This window comes from Triticum dicoccoides, chromosome 1B, assembly GCF_002162155.2.
Source record: "Triticum dicoccoides isolate Atlit2015 ecotype Zavitan chromosome 1B, WEW_v2.0, whole genome shotgun sequence".
NCBI lineage: Eukaryota > Viridiplantae > Streptophyta > Magnoliopsida > Poales > Poaceae > Triticum > Triticum dicoccoides.
The window spans coordinates 499,517,304-499,532,330 of NC_041381.1; positions in this window are offsets into that span (position 1 = coordinate 499,517,304).

Below are 15,027 nucleotides of genomic sequence, written 5' to 3' on the forward strand. Positions count from 1 at the left end.
AATGGGAACAATATCTACCATATTTTTGTGTTGGTGGTCTCATGCCGAACTTGCTTCATTTAGATGTGGGTTCAAAATTTAACAATTCTAGAGAAGTGTGAAAAAATTATAGTAATTTACACATGTGTAAAGTACCATTCTGAAAAAGTTTTACCCCATTTGGATTAATGGTTTGCTACATAATGGAAGTTTTAGTTAGCCCATTCAATTTTTTTGTTAAAAATTTGGCATTTTCAGAAAAATGTGAAATAATTCCAGTAAATACTGCATGTATTCAATAGTAATCTAGGAAAGTTTTGGCTCAATTGGACCACAGGTTTTGGAGATAATGACAGTCCAATATGTTGCTGATGTGGCCGGTTTTTATTGCCACGCGTGCACTTACAAGCGGGGCCCATTTGTCTGTAATTATGTTAATGTGTTCAAACACCAGATTAGACCTATTTGCAATGTATTACACCAATAGGTGGTGTTTTTCGCAACAAACCCGTATAGTAGGTGTTTTGCGCAACGCTAGCCCCAATAAGTGGTGGTTTGTGCGATTCCCTCTGCAGTTGTGTGTCTCATCGGTTTCTGAACTTCGGGTTACTCACTGCTTCTGTAGCTCTCCTTTTCTCGTGTTTATTATTTTTTCTTTTGGCAGATATTGTCATTTCCGTCAATTATATTTGAAAAAGAAGATGCTTGTGCTACCCCTCGCTTCCAAGTCAACGATACGGAAACACTCCATTTTTTTTGAAGCTGGAAACACTCCATTTGGACACCTTGATCGGACGGCTATTATCGCTGAGTCAGAAAAAATAATTGACTGTTTTTGGCCAAGGCTCATTTATCCATCCGGTCAACGGTGTTCCACATTCCAAAATCTCAAATCCATATAAAGTCATGCGCGTAGATCATTTAACGATACATATAGAACAAATCAATGAAAAAAACACAAAACAATTCAACAATAAATAGTTCAGACCAAAAAAATACTATGTAATTCATAAACATTATTGAAAGTATATAATTCAAACAAAAAGTTCATAGGACATCACAAATCTAATGTTTATCAGCATGAACCCACATATACTTCACAAGACCATTGAGTCAAAGGATTGAATGATATGAATCACTCAATTACGACATCATGAATCGTGCAATGCAAAAGGATGTGAATATCTTGATCGGACCACTATTGTCACCGAGCTAGAAATAACTATTTCTAATTCAACTAAGTAATAATCACTCACGAAAGTAATAACATACTTTAAGCTGAGGAATGACATAAAACTAGAGACTAAAACACCATTTTAAAGAAAGGTTTTATGTTTTACTAGCTAGCACCATGAAGTGGTCGGCCAACCTGCTAAGGGTTGGAGCCTCATTTCTACCTTAATTTTGGTTGGCCAACCTACTAGGGTTCGAGCCTCATTTCTACATTAAATATGGTGCCTAGTCCTCCTAGAATCAAATTGTTTTTTAATATACATTTTTAGTTGATAGTCCAGCAATAAATATATTTACACCAATTAACTTGACGTGAGTGGGCTCTCGAAATGCAACAAATCAAAGTGGTTTATCACCCATGACATGGCGCAGAGGTGGACCTAGAATAAAAATGATAGGGGTACACCACCGTAGAAAATTTGCATCAACGAACTTGAGCATCAGGCGTCACATGCATATCAAGAATAGGTTATGTCAAGAGGAAATTAGAAGGTACCCGATGTCCCGTGCACCTGTAGATTTACTATAGGACCGCCCCTAACAAAGTGTTGATAATGATCGCCTCAAGCATTGAGGCTGGCCTAATTGCATGGTTTGTTCTCTGTGCAGGGTAGTGTCAGAATCTGTGGTGCATCATTGTTATCTAATGCTAAAAGGACCTAGATTTCATACAAAGAGGGTGAATGTGTGATTTACAAAATCTTACGAATTTGGCTCAATCTTAATGTGGAATTTTACTAGGCGAATCTTATCTAGCCTAACTAAGTGCACCAATAATACATGTTGAACAATATGCAAAATTAAAGGAAACTAGCTAGCAATTCAAACTCTACACCAGACATGTCATAATAGCAAATGTGAATTGTGGAATGTAATGGGGACAAGAGATAACTAATGTATTTTTCGAGTTTGAATGTCCATCAATATTCTACTCTCCATACCGATACATGCGAATTCTCCTTGAGTCACTATCCTCTCGAGGGATTGGCACTCGATCCACTATGGCTAGCTTCTTCCTCCACTCTGTCAAGCTCCATAACAACTAAACAACACAACTCAAGCCTATTAAAAAACTCCATGAAGAGATCACTGAACCAATGCCCCCGACTCTCTAGGAGTTGGTTGCCTCTAAAGGTAACAAGCTCTCAAACTCTCACGCGAACCAATGGACACAAACATCTCAACTAATGAAAAAAAAGAATGGAAAGAAACTCATGATCAAATTACGTATCTCTCTCCCCCTCCCTCCCCCTCCCTCCCTCCCTCCCTCCCTCTCTCTCTCTCTCTCTCTCTCTCGTAAATCTCACCCAAAACAACGTATGCAATGAAGAGATTATAGTGGAGAGGAACAAAGGAGGAGGTCAACAAACGGATCCTAGATCTAACCACCTCCCCTTCACTTAGATGGGAGATTATGTCTTTCAGGGAGGGCTAAAGTCGTCCCAAAAATGGGGAAAACTTGATCCCAACGATCCCTCTAGTTGGGGAAGAAGAACCCTATAAATAGGGGTTCAATGGATTAGCCATTCTGCAAATTTGCAGGTATAACATGACGATCCATAGGTTAAGGTCTGGATAGTCCAACCCCCAAACCGAGCAACCGCGAATGATAGACCGGATGGTGCGAACACTGAACAAACCAGTAGGAAAATCCGCATAGCTGGTCTAAATCTCCCCAAAAAAGACATAACTTACTATTACAAACTCCGCTTTCAATGATCCTGGGTGCGTTTTGAAGCTAACTACAATCTCTATGTCCTCGAACAAAGAACTCCGCTTTCATGGAATATGTATGAATCAATATGGGCATCCAAGTCCCGCTATTGGTTATTGACCAGAGAGGTGTCTCGGTCATGACTACATGATTCCTGAACCCGCATGGTCGCACGCTTAACGTCCGTTGACGCTAGAGTAGTATTGGGATATTTGATGAGTGGTAACCAAATGTTGTTTGGAGTCCCAGATGAGATCCCGGACATCACGAGGAGCCTCGAAATGGTTGAGAGATAAAGATTTATATATGGGAAGTCATATTTTGGGTTCAGTAAAAAGGTGTGGTTTTTTCGGTATTGTACCGGGAAGCTTCTAGGAGGTTCCGGAGGATTTCGGAGGGGTACGGAAGTCCACAAGTGGGTTCATCACGATCCAAGGGCTAGCATGGACTGCGGGAAGGTGCGCTAGCCTTATTGGGCTAGGTGCACCAAGTCCTCAAAAGCCCATGTGGCTAGGGAAAGAAAAAAAAGGAGGAGTCCTAATAGGAATAGGATTGGACTTGGATTCCAAGTCCTCCTCCCCCTTGGCTGTGCCTTGGACTTTGGAGGGGCTGTTGCCACGCCCTTCCAGCTATATATAGAAGGGAGGGGGCGCCCCAAGAGGACACACAAAGCCCTTGGTGTTGGGGAACGTAGTAATTTCAAAAAAATTCCTACGTACACGCAAGATCATGGTGATGGCATAGCAACGAGAGGGGAGAGTGTTGTCCACGTACCCTCGTAGACCGTAAGCGGAAGCGTTATGACAATGCGGTTGATGTAGTCGTACGTCTTCACGATCCGACCGATCCAAGTACCGAACGTACGGCACCTCCGAGTTCAGCACACGTTCAGCTCGATGACGATCCCCGGACTCCGATCCAGCAAAGTGTCGGGGATGAGTTCCGTCAGCACGACGGCGTGGTGACGATGATGATGCTCTACCGGCGCAGGGCTTCGCCTAAACTCTGCGACGATATGACCGAGGTGGAATATGGTGGAGGGGGGCACCGCACACGACTAAGGAACGATCCGTAGATCAACTTGTGTGTCATGGGGTGCCCCCTGCCCCCGTATATAAAGGAGCAAGGGGGGAGAAGGCCGGCCCTAGGAGGGGGCGCGCTAAGTGTGGAGTCCTACTAGGATTCCCTAGTCCTAGTAGGATTCCACCTCCCTTGTTGGAGTAGGAGAAGGGGAAAGAGGGGGAGAGGAAGAAGGAAAGGGGGGCTGCGCCCCTTGTCCAATTCGGACCAGAGGGGGGGCGCAGGCCTCCTTCCTTTTGTCCTCTCTCCTCTATTCCCGTATGGCCCAATAAGGCCCATATACTCCCCGGCGAATTCCCGTAACTCTCCGGTACTCCGAAAAATATCCGAATCACTCGGAACCTTTCCGAACTCCGAATATAGTCGTCCAATATATCGATCTTTACGTCTCGACCATTTCGAGACTCCTCGTCATGTCCCCGATCTCATCCGGAACTCCGAACTCCTTCCGTACATCAAAACTCATAAACTCATAATATAACTGTCATCGAAACCTTAAGCGTGCGGACCCTACGGGTTCGAGAACTATGTAGACATGACCTAGAACTATTCTTGGTCAATAACCAATAGCGGAACCTGGATGCCCATATTGGCTCCTACATATTCTACGAAGATCTTTATCGGTCAAACCGCATAACAACATACTTTGTTCCCTTTGTCATCGGTATGTTACTTGCCCGAGATTCGATCGTCGGTATCTAATACCTAGTTCAATCTCGTTACCGGCAAGTCTCTTTACTCGTTACATAATGCATCATTCCGTAACTAATTCATTAGCTACATTGCTTGCAAGGCTTATAGTGATGTGCATTACCGAGAGGGCCCAGAGATACCTCTCCGACAATCGGAGTGACAAAACCTAATCTCGAAATATGCCAACCCAACATGTACCTTTGGAGACACCTGTAGTACTCCTTTATAATCACCCAGTTACGTTGTGACGTTTGGTAGCACCCAAAGTGTTCCTCTGGTAAACGGGAGTTGCATAATCTCATAGTTACAGGAACATGTATAAGTCATGAAGAAAGCAATAGCAATATACTAAACGATCAAGTGCTAGGCTAACGGAATGGGTCATGTCAATCACATCATTCTCCTAATGATGTGATCCCATTAATCAAATGACAACACATGTCTATGGTTAGGAAACATAACCATCTTTGATTAATGAGCTAGTCAAGTAGAGGCATACTAGTGACTATATGTTTGTCTATGTATTCACACATGTATCATATTTCCGGTTAATACAATTCTAGTATGAATAATAAACATTTATCATGATATAAGGAAATAAATAATAACTTTATTATTGCCTCTAGGGCATATTTCCTTCAGTCTCCCACTTGCACTAGAGTCAATAATCTAGTTCACATCATCATGTGATTCAACACCAATATTCACATCTGTATGTGATTAACACCCATAGTTCACATCGTCATGTGATCAACACCCAAAAGGTTTACTAGAGTCAATAATCTAGTTCACATCGCTATGCGATTAACACCCAAAGAGTACTAAGGTGTGATCATGTTTTGCTTGTGAGAGAAGCTTAGTCAATGGGTCTGTCACATTCAGAGTCGTATGTATTTTGCAAATATTCTATGTCTACAATGCTCTGCACGGAGCTACTCTAGCTAATTGCTCCCACTTTCAATATGTATCCAGATTGAGACTTAGAGTCATCTGGATCAGTGTAAAAGTTTGCACCGATGTAACTTTTACGACGAACTCTTTTATCACCTCCATAATCGAGAAACATCTCCTTAGTCCTCACTAAGGATATTCTTGACCGTTGTCCAGTGATCTACTATTAGATCAAAATTGTATTCCTTTGCCAAACACAGAGCAAGGTATACAATAGGTCTGGTTCACAGGTAGCATACTTTATAGAACCTATGACTGAGGCATAGGGAATGACTTTTTATTCTCTTTCTATTTTCTGCCATAGTCGGGTTTTTAGTCTTACTCAATTTCATACCTTTGCAACACAGGCAAGAACTCTTTCTTTGACTGTTCCATTTTGAACTACTTCAAAATCTTGTCAAGGTATGTACTTATTGAAAAATCTTATCAAGCATCTTGATCTATCTCTATAGATCTTGATGCTCAATGTGTAAGAAGCTTCATCGAGGTCTTTCTTTGAAAAAACTCCCTTCAAACACTTCTTTATGCTTTCCAGAAAAATTCTACATCATTTCCGATCAACAATATGTCATTCACATATACTTATCAGAAAGGTTGTAGTGCTCCCACTCACTTTCTTGTAAATACAGGCCTTTCCAAAAGTCTGTATAAAACCATATGCTTTAATTAAGTCATCAAAGCGTATATTCCAACTCCAAGATGCTTGCACCAGTCCATTGATGGATCGCTGGAGCTTGCATATTTTGTGAGCACCTTTAGGATTAATAAAACCTTATGGCTGCATCATATACAACTCTTCTTCCAGAAATCCATTCAAGAATGCAGTTTTGACATCCATTTACCAAATTTCATAACCATAAAATGCAGCAATTGCTAACATGATTCAGACAGACTTAAGCATCGCTACGGGTGAGAAAGTCTCATCGTAGTCAACCCCTTGAACTTGTCGAAAACCTTTTGCAACAAGTCGAGCTTAGTAGATAGTAACACTACTATCAATGTCCGTCTTCCTCTTGAAGATCCATTTATTTAACATGGCTTGCTGATCAGAGCAAGTCAATCAAAGTCCATACTTTGTTCTCATACATGGATCATATCTCAGATTTTATGGCCTCAAGCCATTTCGTGGAATCTGGGCTCATCATCGCTTCCTCATAGTTCGTAGGTTCATCATGGTCTAGTAACATGACTTCCAGAACATGATTACCGTACCACTCTGGTGCGGATCTTACTCTGGAAAACCTACGAGGTTTGGTAGCAACTTGATCTAAAGTTTCATGATCATCATCATTAACTTCCTCACTAATTGGTGTAGTAATCACTGGAACTGATTTCTGTGATGAACTACTTTCCAATAAGGGAGAAGGTACAATTACCTCATCAAGTTCTACTTTCCTCCCACTCATTTCTTTCGAGAGAAACTTCTTCTCTAGAAAGGATTCATCTTAGCAACGAATAACTTGCCTTCGGATCTGTGATAGAAGGTGTACCCAATAGTTACCTTTGGGTATTCTATGAAGACGCACTTCTCCGATTTGGGTTCGAGCTTATCAGGTTGAAAACCTTTTTCCATATAAGCATCGCAACTCCAAGCTTTAAGAAACGACAGCTTAGGTTTACTGCTAAACCATAGTTCATACGGTGTCGTCTTAACGTATTTAGATGGTGCCCTATTAAACGTGAATGCAGCTGTCTCTAATGCATAACCCCAAAATGATAGTGGTAAATCAATAAGAGACATCATGGATCGCACCATATCTAGTAAAGTACGATTACGACGTTCGGACACACCATTACATTGTGGTGTTCCAGATGGCGTGAGTTGCGAAACTATTTCACATTGTTTCAAATGAAGACCAAACTCATAACTCAAATATTCGTCTCCACGATCAGATCGTAGAAACTTTATTTTTCTTGTTACGATGATTTTTCCACTTCACTCTGAAATTCTTTGAACTTTTCAACTATTTCAGACTTATGTTTCATCAAGTAGATATACCCATATCTGCTCAAATCATTTGTGAAGGTTAGAAAATAACGATACTTGCCACGAGCCTTAACACTCATCGGATCGCATACATCGGTATGTATTATTTCCAATAAGTCAGTAGCTCGTTCCATTGTTCCGGAGAACGGAGTTTTAGTCATCTTGCCCAAAAGGCACGGTTCGCAAGCATCAAATGATTCATAACCAAGTGATTTCAAAAATCCATCTTTATGGAGTTTCTTCATGCGCTTTACACCGATATGACCCAAACAGCAGTGTCACAAATAAGTTGCACTATCATTATTAACTTTGCATCTTTTGGCATCAATATTATGAATATGTGTATCACTATGATCAAGATCCAATAAACTATTTTCATTGGGTGTATAACCATCGAAGGTTTTATTCATGTAAACAGAACAACAATTATTCTCTGACTTTAAATGAATAACCGTATTGCAATAAACATGATCAAATCATATTCATGCTCAACGCAAACGCCAAATAACATTTATTTAGGTTTAACACTAATCCCGAAAGTATAGGGATTGTGCGATGATGATCATATTAATCTTGGAACTACTTCCAACACTCATCGTCACTTCCCCTTCAACTAGTCTCTGTTTATTCTGTAACTCCTGTTTCGAGTTACTAATCTTAGCAACTGAACAAGTATCAAATACTCAGGGGCTACTATAAACACTAGTAAGGCACACATCAATAACATGTATATCAAATATACCCTTGTTCACTTTGCCATCCTTCTTATCCACCAAATATTCAAGGCATTTCCGCTTCCAGTGACCATTTCCTTTGCAGTGTAAGCACTCAGTTTTAGGCTTTGGTCCAGCTTTGGTCTTCTTCACGGGAGTGACAACTTGTTTGCCATTCTACTTGAAGTTTCCATTTCTTTCCCTTTGCCCTTTACTTGAAACTAGTGGTCTTGTCAATCATCAATACTTGATGCTCTTTCTTGATTTCTACCTACGTCGATTTCAACATCACGAAGAGCTCGGGAATCGTTTTCGTCATCCCTTGCATACTATAGTTCATCACGAAGTTCTAGTAACTTAGTGATGGTGACTAGAGAATTCTGTCAATCACTATCTTATCTGGAAGATTAACTCCCACTTGATTCAAGCGATTGAAGTACCCAAACAATTTGAGCACATGCTCACTAGTTGAGCGATTCTCCTCCATCTTTTTGTTGGAGACTTCATATCTCTCAACTCGGGTATTTGCTTGAAATATTAACTTCAATTCCTGGAACATCTCATATGGTCCATGACGTTCAAAACGTCTTTGAAGTCCCGATTCTAAGCCGTTAAGCATGATGCACTAAACTATCAAGTAGTCATCATATTGAGCTAGACAAACGTTCATAACGTCTGCATCTGCTCATGCAATAGGTCTGTCACCTAGCGGTGCATTAAGGACATAATTCTTCTGTGCAGCAATGAGGATAAACCTCAGATCACGGATCTAATCCGCATCATTGCTACTAACATTTTTCAACATAACTTTTCTCTAGGAACATATCAAAATAAACATATGAAAGCAACAACGCGAGCTATTAATCTACAACATAATTTGTAAAATACTACCAGGACTAAGTTCATGATAAATTTAAGTTCAATTAATCATATTACTTAAGAACTCCCACTTAGATAGACATCCCTCTAGTCATCTAAGTGATCACGTGATCCAAATCAACTAAACCATAACCGATCATCACATGAGATGGAGTAGTTTTCAATGGTGAACATCACTATGTTGATCATATCTACTATATGATTCACGCTCGACCTTTCGGTCTTCGTGTTCCGAGGCCATATCGGCATATGCTAGGCTCGTCAAGTTTAACCTGAGTATTCCGCGTGTGCAAAACTGGCTTGCACCCGTTGTAGATGGACGTAGAGCTTATCACACCCGATCATCATGTGGTGTCTGGGCACAACGAACTTTGGCAACGGTGCATACTCAGGGAGAACACTTCTTGATAATTAGTGAGAGATCATCTTAAAATGCTACCGTCAATCAAAGCAAGATAAGATGCATAAAAGATAAACATCACATGCAATCAAAATATGTGACATGATATGGCCATCATCATCTTGTGCCTTTGATCTCCATCTCCAAAGCATCATCATGATTTCCATCGTCACCGGCATGACACCATGATCTCCATCATCTTGATCTATATCAATGTGTCATCACATGGTCGTCTCGCCAACTATTGCTCTTGCAACTATTGCTATCGCATAGCGATAAAGTAAAGCAATTATTTGGCGCTTGCATCTTATGCAATAAAGAGACAACCATAAGGCTTCTGCCAGTTGCCGATAACTTCAACAAAACATGATCATCTCATACAACAACTTATATCTCATCACGTCTTGACCATATCACATCACAACATGCCCTGCAAAAACAAGTTAGACGTCCTCTACTTTATTGTTGCAAGTTTTACGTGGCTGCTACGGGCTTAGCAAAAACCATTCTTACCTACGCATCAAAACCACAACGATAGTTTGTCAAGTTGGTGTTGTTTTAACCTTCGCAAGGACCGGGCGTAGCCACACTCGGTTCAACTAAAGTGAGAGAGACAGACACCCGCTAGCCACCTTTAAGCACGAGTGCTCGTAACGGTGAAACCAATCTCGCGTAAGCGTACGCGTAATGTCGGTCCGGGCCGCTTCATCTCACAATACCGCCGAACCAAAGTATGACATGCTGGTAAGCAGTATGACTTGTATCGCCCACAACTCACTTGTGTTCTACTCGTGCATATGACATCTACGCATGAAACCAAGCTCGGATGCCACTGTTGGAGAATGTAGTAATTTCAAAAAAATTCCTACGTACACGCAAGATCATGGTGATGGCATAGCAACGAGAGGGGAGAGTGTTGTCCACGTACCCTCGTAGACCGTAAGCGGAAGCGTTATGACAACGCAGTTGATGTAGTCGTACGTCTTCACGATCCGACCGATCCAAGTACCGAACGTACGGCACCTCCGAGTTCAGCACGCGTTCAGCTCGATGACGATCCCCGGACTCCGATCCAGCAAAGTGTCGGGGATGAGTTCCGTCAGCACGACGGCGTGGTGACGATGATGATGCTCTATCGGCGCAGGGCTTCGCCTAAACTCCGCGACGATATGACCGAGGTGGAACTGGTGGAGGAGGGCACCGCACACGGCTAAGGAACAATCCGTAGATCAACTTATGTGTCATGGGATGCCCCCTGCCCCCGTATATAAAGGAGCAAGGGGGGAGGAGGCCGGCCCTAGGAGGGGGCGCGCCAAGTGTGGAGTCCTACTAGGACTCCCTAGTCCTAGTAGGATTCCACCTCCCTTGTTGCAGTAGGAGAAGGGGAAAGAGGGGGAGAGGAAGAAGGAAAGGGGGGCTGCGCCCCATGTCCAATTCGGACCAGAGGGGGGGCGCAGGCCTCCTTTCTTTTGGCCTTTCTCCTCTATTCCCGTATGGCCCAATAAGTCCCATATACTCCCCGGCGAATTCCCGTAACTCTCCGGTACTCCGAAAAATACCCGAATCACTCGGAACCTTTCCGAACTGCGAATATAGTCGTCCAATATATCGATCTTTACGTCTCGACCATTTCGAGACTCCTTGTCATGTCCCCCATCTCATCCGGGACTCCGATCTCCTTCGGTACATCAAAACTCATAAACTCATAATATAACTGTCATCGAAACCTTAAGCGTGCGGACCCTACGGGTTCGAGAACTATGTAGACATGACCTAGAACTATTCTTGGTCAATAACCAATAGCGGAACCTGGATGCCCATATTGGCTCCTACATATTCTACGAAGATCTTTATCGGTCAAACCGCATAACAACATACTTTGTTCCCTTTGTCATCGGTATGTTACTTGCCCGAGATTCGATCGTCGGTATCTAATACCTAGTTCAATCTCGTTACCGGCAAGTCTCTTTACTCGTTACGTAATGCATCATTCCGTAACTAACTCATTAGCTACATTGCTTGCAAGGCTTATAGTGATGTGCATTACGGAGAGGGCCCAGAGATACCTCTCCGACAATCGGAGTGACAAAACCTAATCTCGAAATATGCCAACCCAACATGTACCTTTGGAGACACCTGTAGTACTCCTTTATAATCACCCAGTTACGTTGTGACGTTTGATAGCACCCAAAGTGTTCCTCCGGTAAACGGGAGTTGCATAATCTCATAGTTACAGGAACATGTATAAGTCATGAAGAAAGCAATAGCAATATACTAAACGATCAAGTGCTAGGCTAACGGAATGGGTCATGTCAATCACATCATTCTCCTAATGATGTGATCCCATTAATCAAATGACAACATATGTCTATGGTTAGGAAACATAACCATCTTTGATTAATGAGCTAGTCAAGTAGAGGCATACTAGTGACTATATGTTTGTCTATGTATTCACACATGTATCATGTTTCCGGTTAATACAATTCTAGCATGAATAATAAACATTTATCATGATATAAGGAAATAAATAATAACTTTATTATTGCCTCTAGGGCATATTTCCTTCACTTGGCACCCCCTCTCTCTCCCGTTACTCCGTAGTTCCACCGCCTCGTCTCGGCGACGCTTAGCGAAGCGCTGTCGGTGCTCCACCACCACCATGTTGTCGTGCTGATTGTCATCCCATCTACTTCTCCTCTCCTGCTTGCTGGATCAAGAAGGAGGAGACGTCATCGAGCCCCACGCGTGTTAAACTCGGAGGTGCCGTCCGTTCGGTACTAGATCAGTTGGATCGTGATCGGATCGTGAAGAGTACGACTACATCAACCATGTTATATACGCTTCCGCCTATCGATCTACAAGGGTATGTAGATGCTCTCCCCCTCTTTTTGCTATGCATCTCCTAGATAGATCTTGCATGTGCATAGATTTTTTTTTGTTTTCCATGCAACATTCCCCAACAGAGACACCGTACTATCAAGAGGGGGTCTGTATCGAAAAGGCTAGGGTGGAATCAACACGTACACATATATCTCGCACCCCCAGCTCCTTTCCTCTTCCTTTGAGTTTACCGATATCGCGGAAGTGGCACTTGGGAGGAGCCAGCGGCAGTACCGCTGACAGCCTCAAGCGGTAGTACCGCGGTAGTACCACTCGTGGCCATCAGCGGTAGTACGGCTCCTGCTCCACGCTGGTACCGCCTCAATTTGAGGATGTCGTGTCACGTGTTGGGTTGGGTGGCAATAGGAGCGGCAGTAGGTGCGGCAGTACCTCTTACAAGCGGTAGTACCATCCTACCACCACTTCTAGTGCCGCTCGGGGGCCCTCTCTCTCCTGCCCCTTCTCTCCACTCTCTATGCGCAGCCCCAGTGGTACTACCGCTGGGCCAAGCGGCAGTGCCGCTGCCTAGTACGATAGTACTGCTCCCTTGAGGCTCTCCGCGGGCTGAGATGTGGGATAACGGTTGGATTTGATTCCCACTATAAAAGGAGGTCTTCTTCCCAAAGAAGACCTACCTCTTTTCCCCCAAGCTTCATTGTTGCTTCAAAGCTCATTTTTGCCCGATCTCTCTTCCTACCCAGTCAAACTTGTTGATTTTCTAGGGATTGGTTGAGAAGGCTCGGATCTACACTTCCATCAAAAGAAATTTGATTCCCCTCATTAATTCCTTGCGGATCTTGTTACTCTTGGGTGTTTGAGCACCCTAGACGGTTGAGGTCACCTCAGAGCCACATTCCATTGTGGTGAAGCTCTATGGTATTGTTGGGAGCCTCAAATCAAGTTGTGGAGATAGCCCCAACCTTGTTTGTAATGGTTCGGTCGCCGCCTTCAAGGGCACCACTAGTGAAATCATGACATCTCGCATTGTGTGAGGGCGTGAGGAGAACATGGTGGCCCTAGTGGCTTCTCGGGGAGCATTGTGCCTCCACACCGCTTCAACGGAGACGTACTTCCCTCAAAGGGAAGGAACTTCGGTAACACATCCTCGTCTCCACCGGCTCCACTTGTGGTTATCTCTTCCGTTTACTTTGTGCAAACTTTTATTGTATTGTATCCTTTGCTTGCACTTGTTGTTGTTGTTGTTTGCATAATATAGGTTGTTCACCTAGTTACACATATAGACAACCTATTTGTTGCTAAACCTAATTTGTTAAGAAAAGCTAAAAGTTGATAGTTGCCTATTCACCCCACACTCTAGTCAACCATATTGATCCTTTCACTTGTCATGTGCATTTCACATGAGCTCGATGACGTTCATGCTTGCCTCAAGTTTGGTTCATTTTTTCATGATCATGGTCACCTGCGGAAAACTCTCACCCCCCCCCCCATCGGCAGACCTGCCTCACGATGGCGCTTCCAAAGCGTGCGCTTTGAAGCAGGAGCTTCCTGCCATGGCGCGATCCTGCGCGACGGCGCCGCCAAGGTGTCCGTCGTCGGCACCCCACCAGCGCCCACCTCCTCCGCAGCAGAGCCGTCCGAGGCTGACGAAAGGCCAAGGCCCAAGACGACAGGCCGCTCCCCATGGAACGAGGACGTCACGGAGCACATACTGCCCGCCATGGCGAACAGATCTGAAGCCGAAGAAACCGAGCAACCAGCAAGGGGCGAGGGCGCGCGCAGGCCGGGGGAGCGGTCGATGGTGAAGAGGTGGCCACCGGAGCCGGAGCGGCTGGCGGCGGGAGGGTGGACGCCGGCGTCGGAGTGACGCACGGAGGGGGAGCCAAGGAAGCGGGAGGGGGAGAGCTGTGTGTACCAAAAGAAATTTGATTCCCCTCACTAATCCCTTGCAGATCTTGTTACTCTTGGGTGTTTGAGCACCCTAGACGGTTGAGGTCACCTCAGAGCCACATACCATTATGGTGAAGCTCCGTGGTATTGTTGGGAGCCTCCAATCAAGTTGTGGAGATAGTCCAAACCTTGTTTGTAATGGTTCGGTTGCCGCTTTCAAGGGCACCACTAGTGGAATCATGACATCTCGCATTGTGTGAGGGCGTGAGGAGAATACAGTGGCCCTAGTGGCTTCTCGGGGAGCATTGTGCCTCCACACCGCTCCAACGGAGACGTACTTCCCTCAAAGGGAAGGAACTTCGGTAACACATCCTCATCTCCACCGGCTCCACTTGTGGTTATCTATTCCCTTTACTTTGTGCAAGCTTTTATTGTACTGTATCCTTTGCTTGCACTTGTTGTTGTTGTTGTTTGCATCATATAGGTTGTTCACCTAGTTACACATCTAGATAACCTATTTGTTGCTAAACCTAATTTGTTAAGAAAAGCTAAAAGTTGGTAGTTGCCTATTCACCCCACACTCTAGTCAACCATATTGATCCTTTCACTTGTCATGTGCATTTCACATGAGCTCGATGACGTTCATGCAAGTTTGGTTCATTTTTTCATG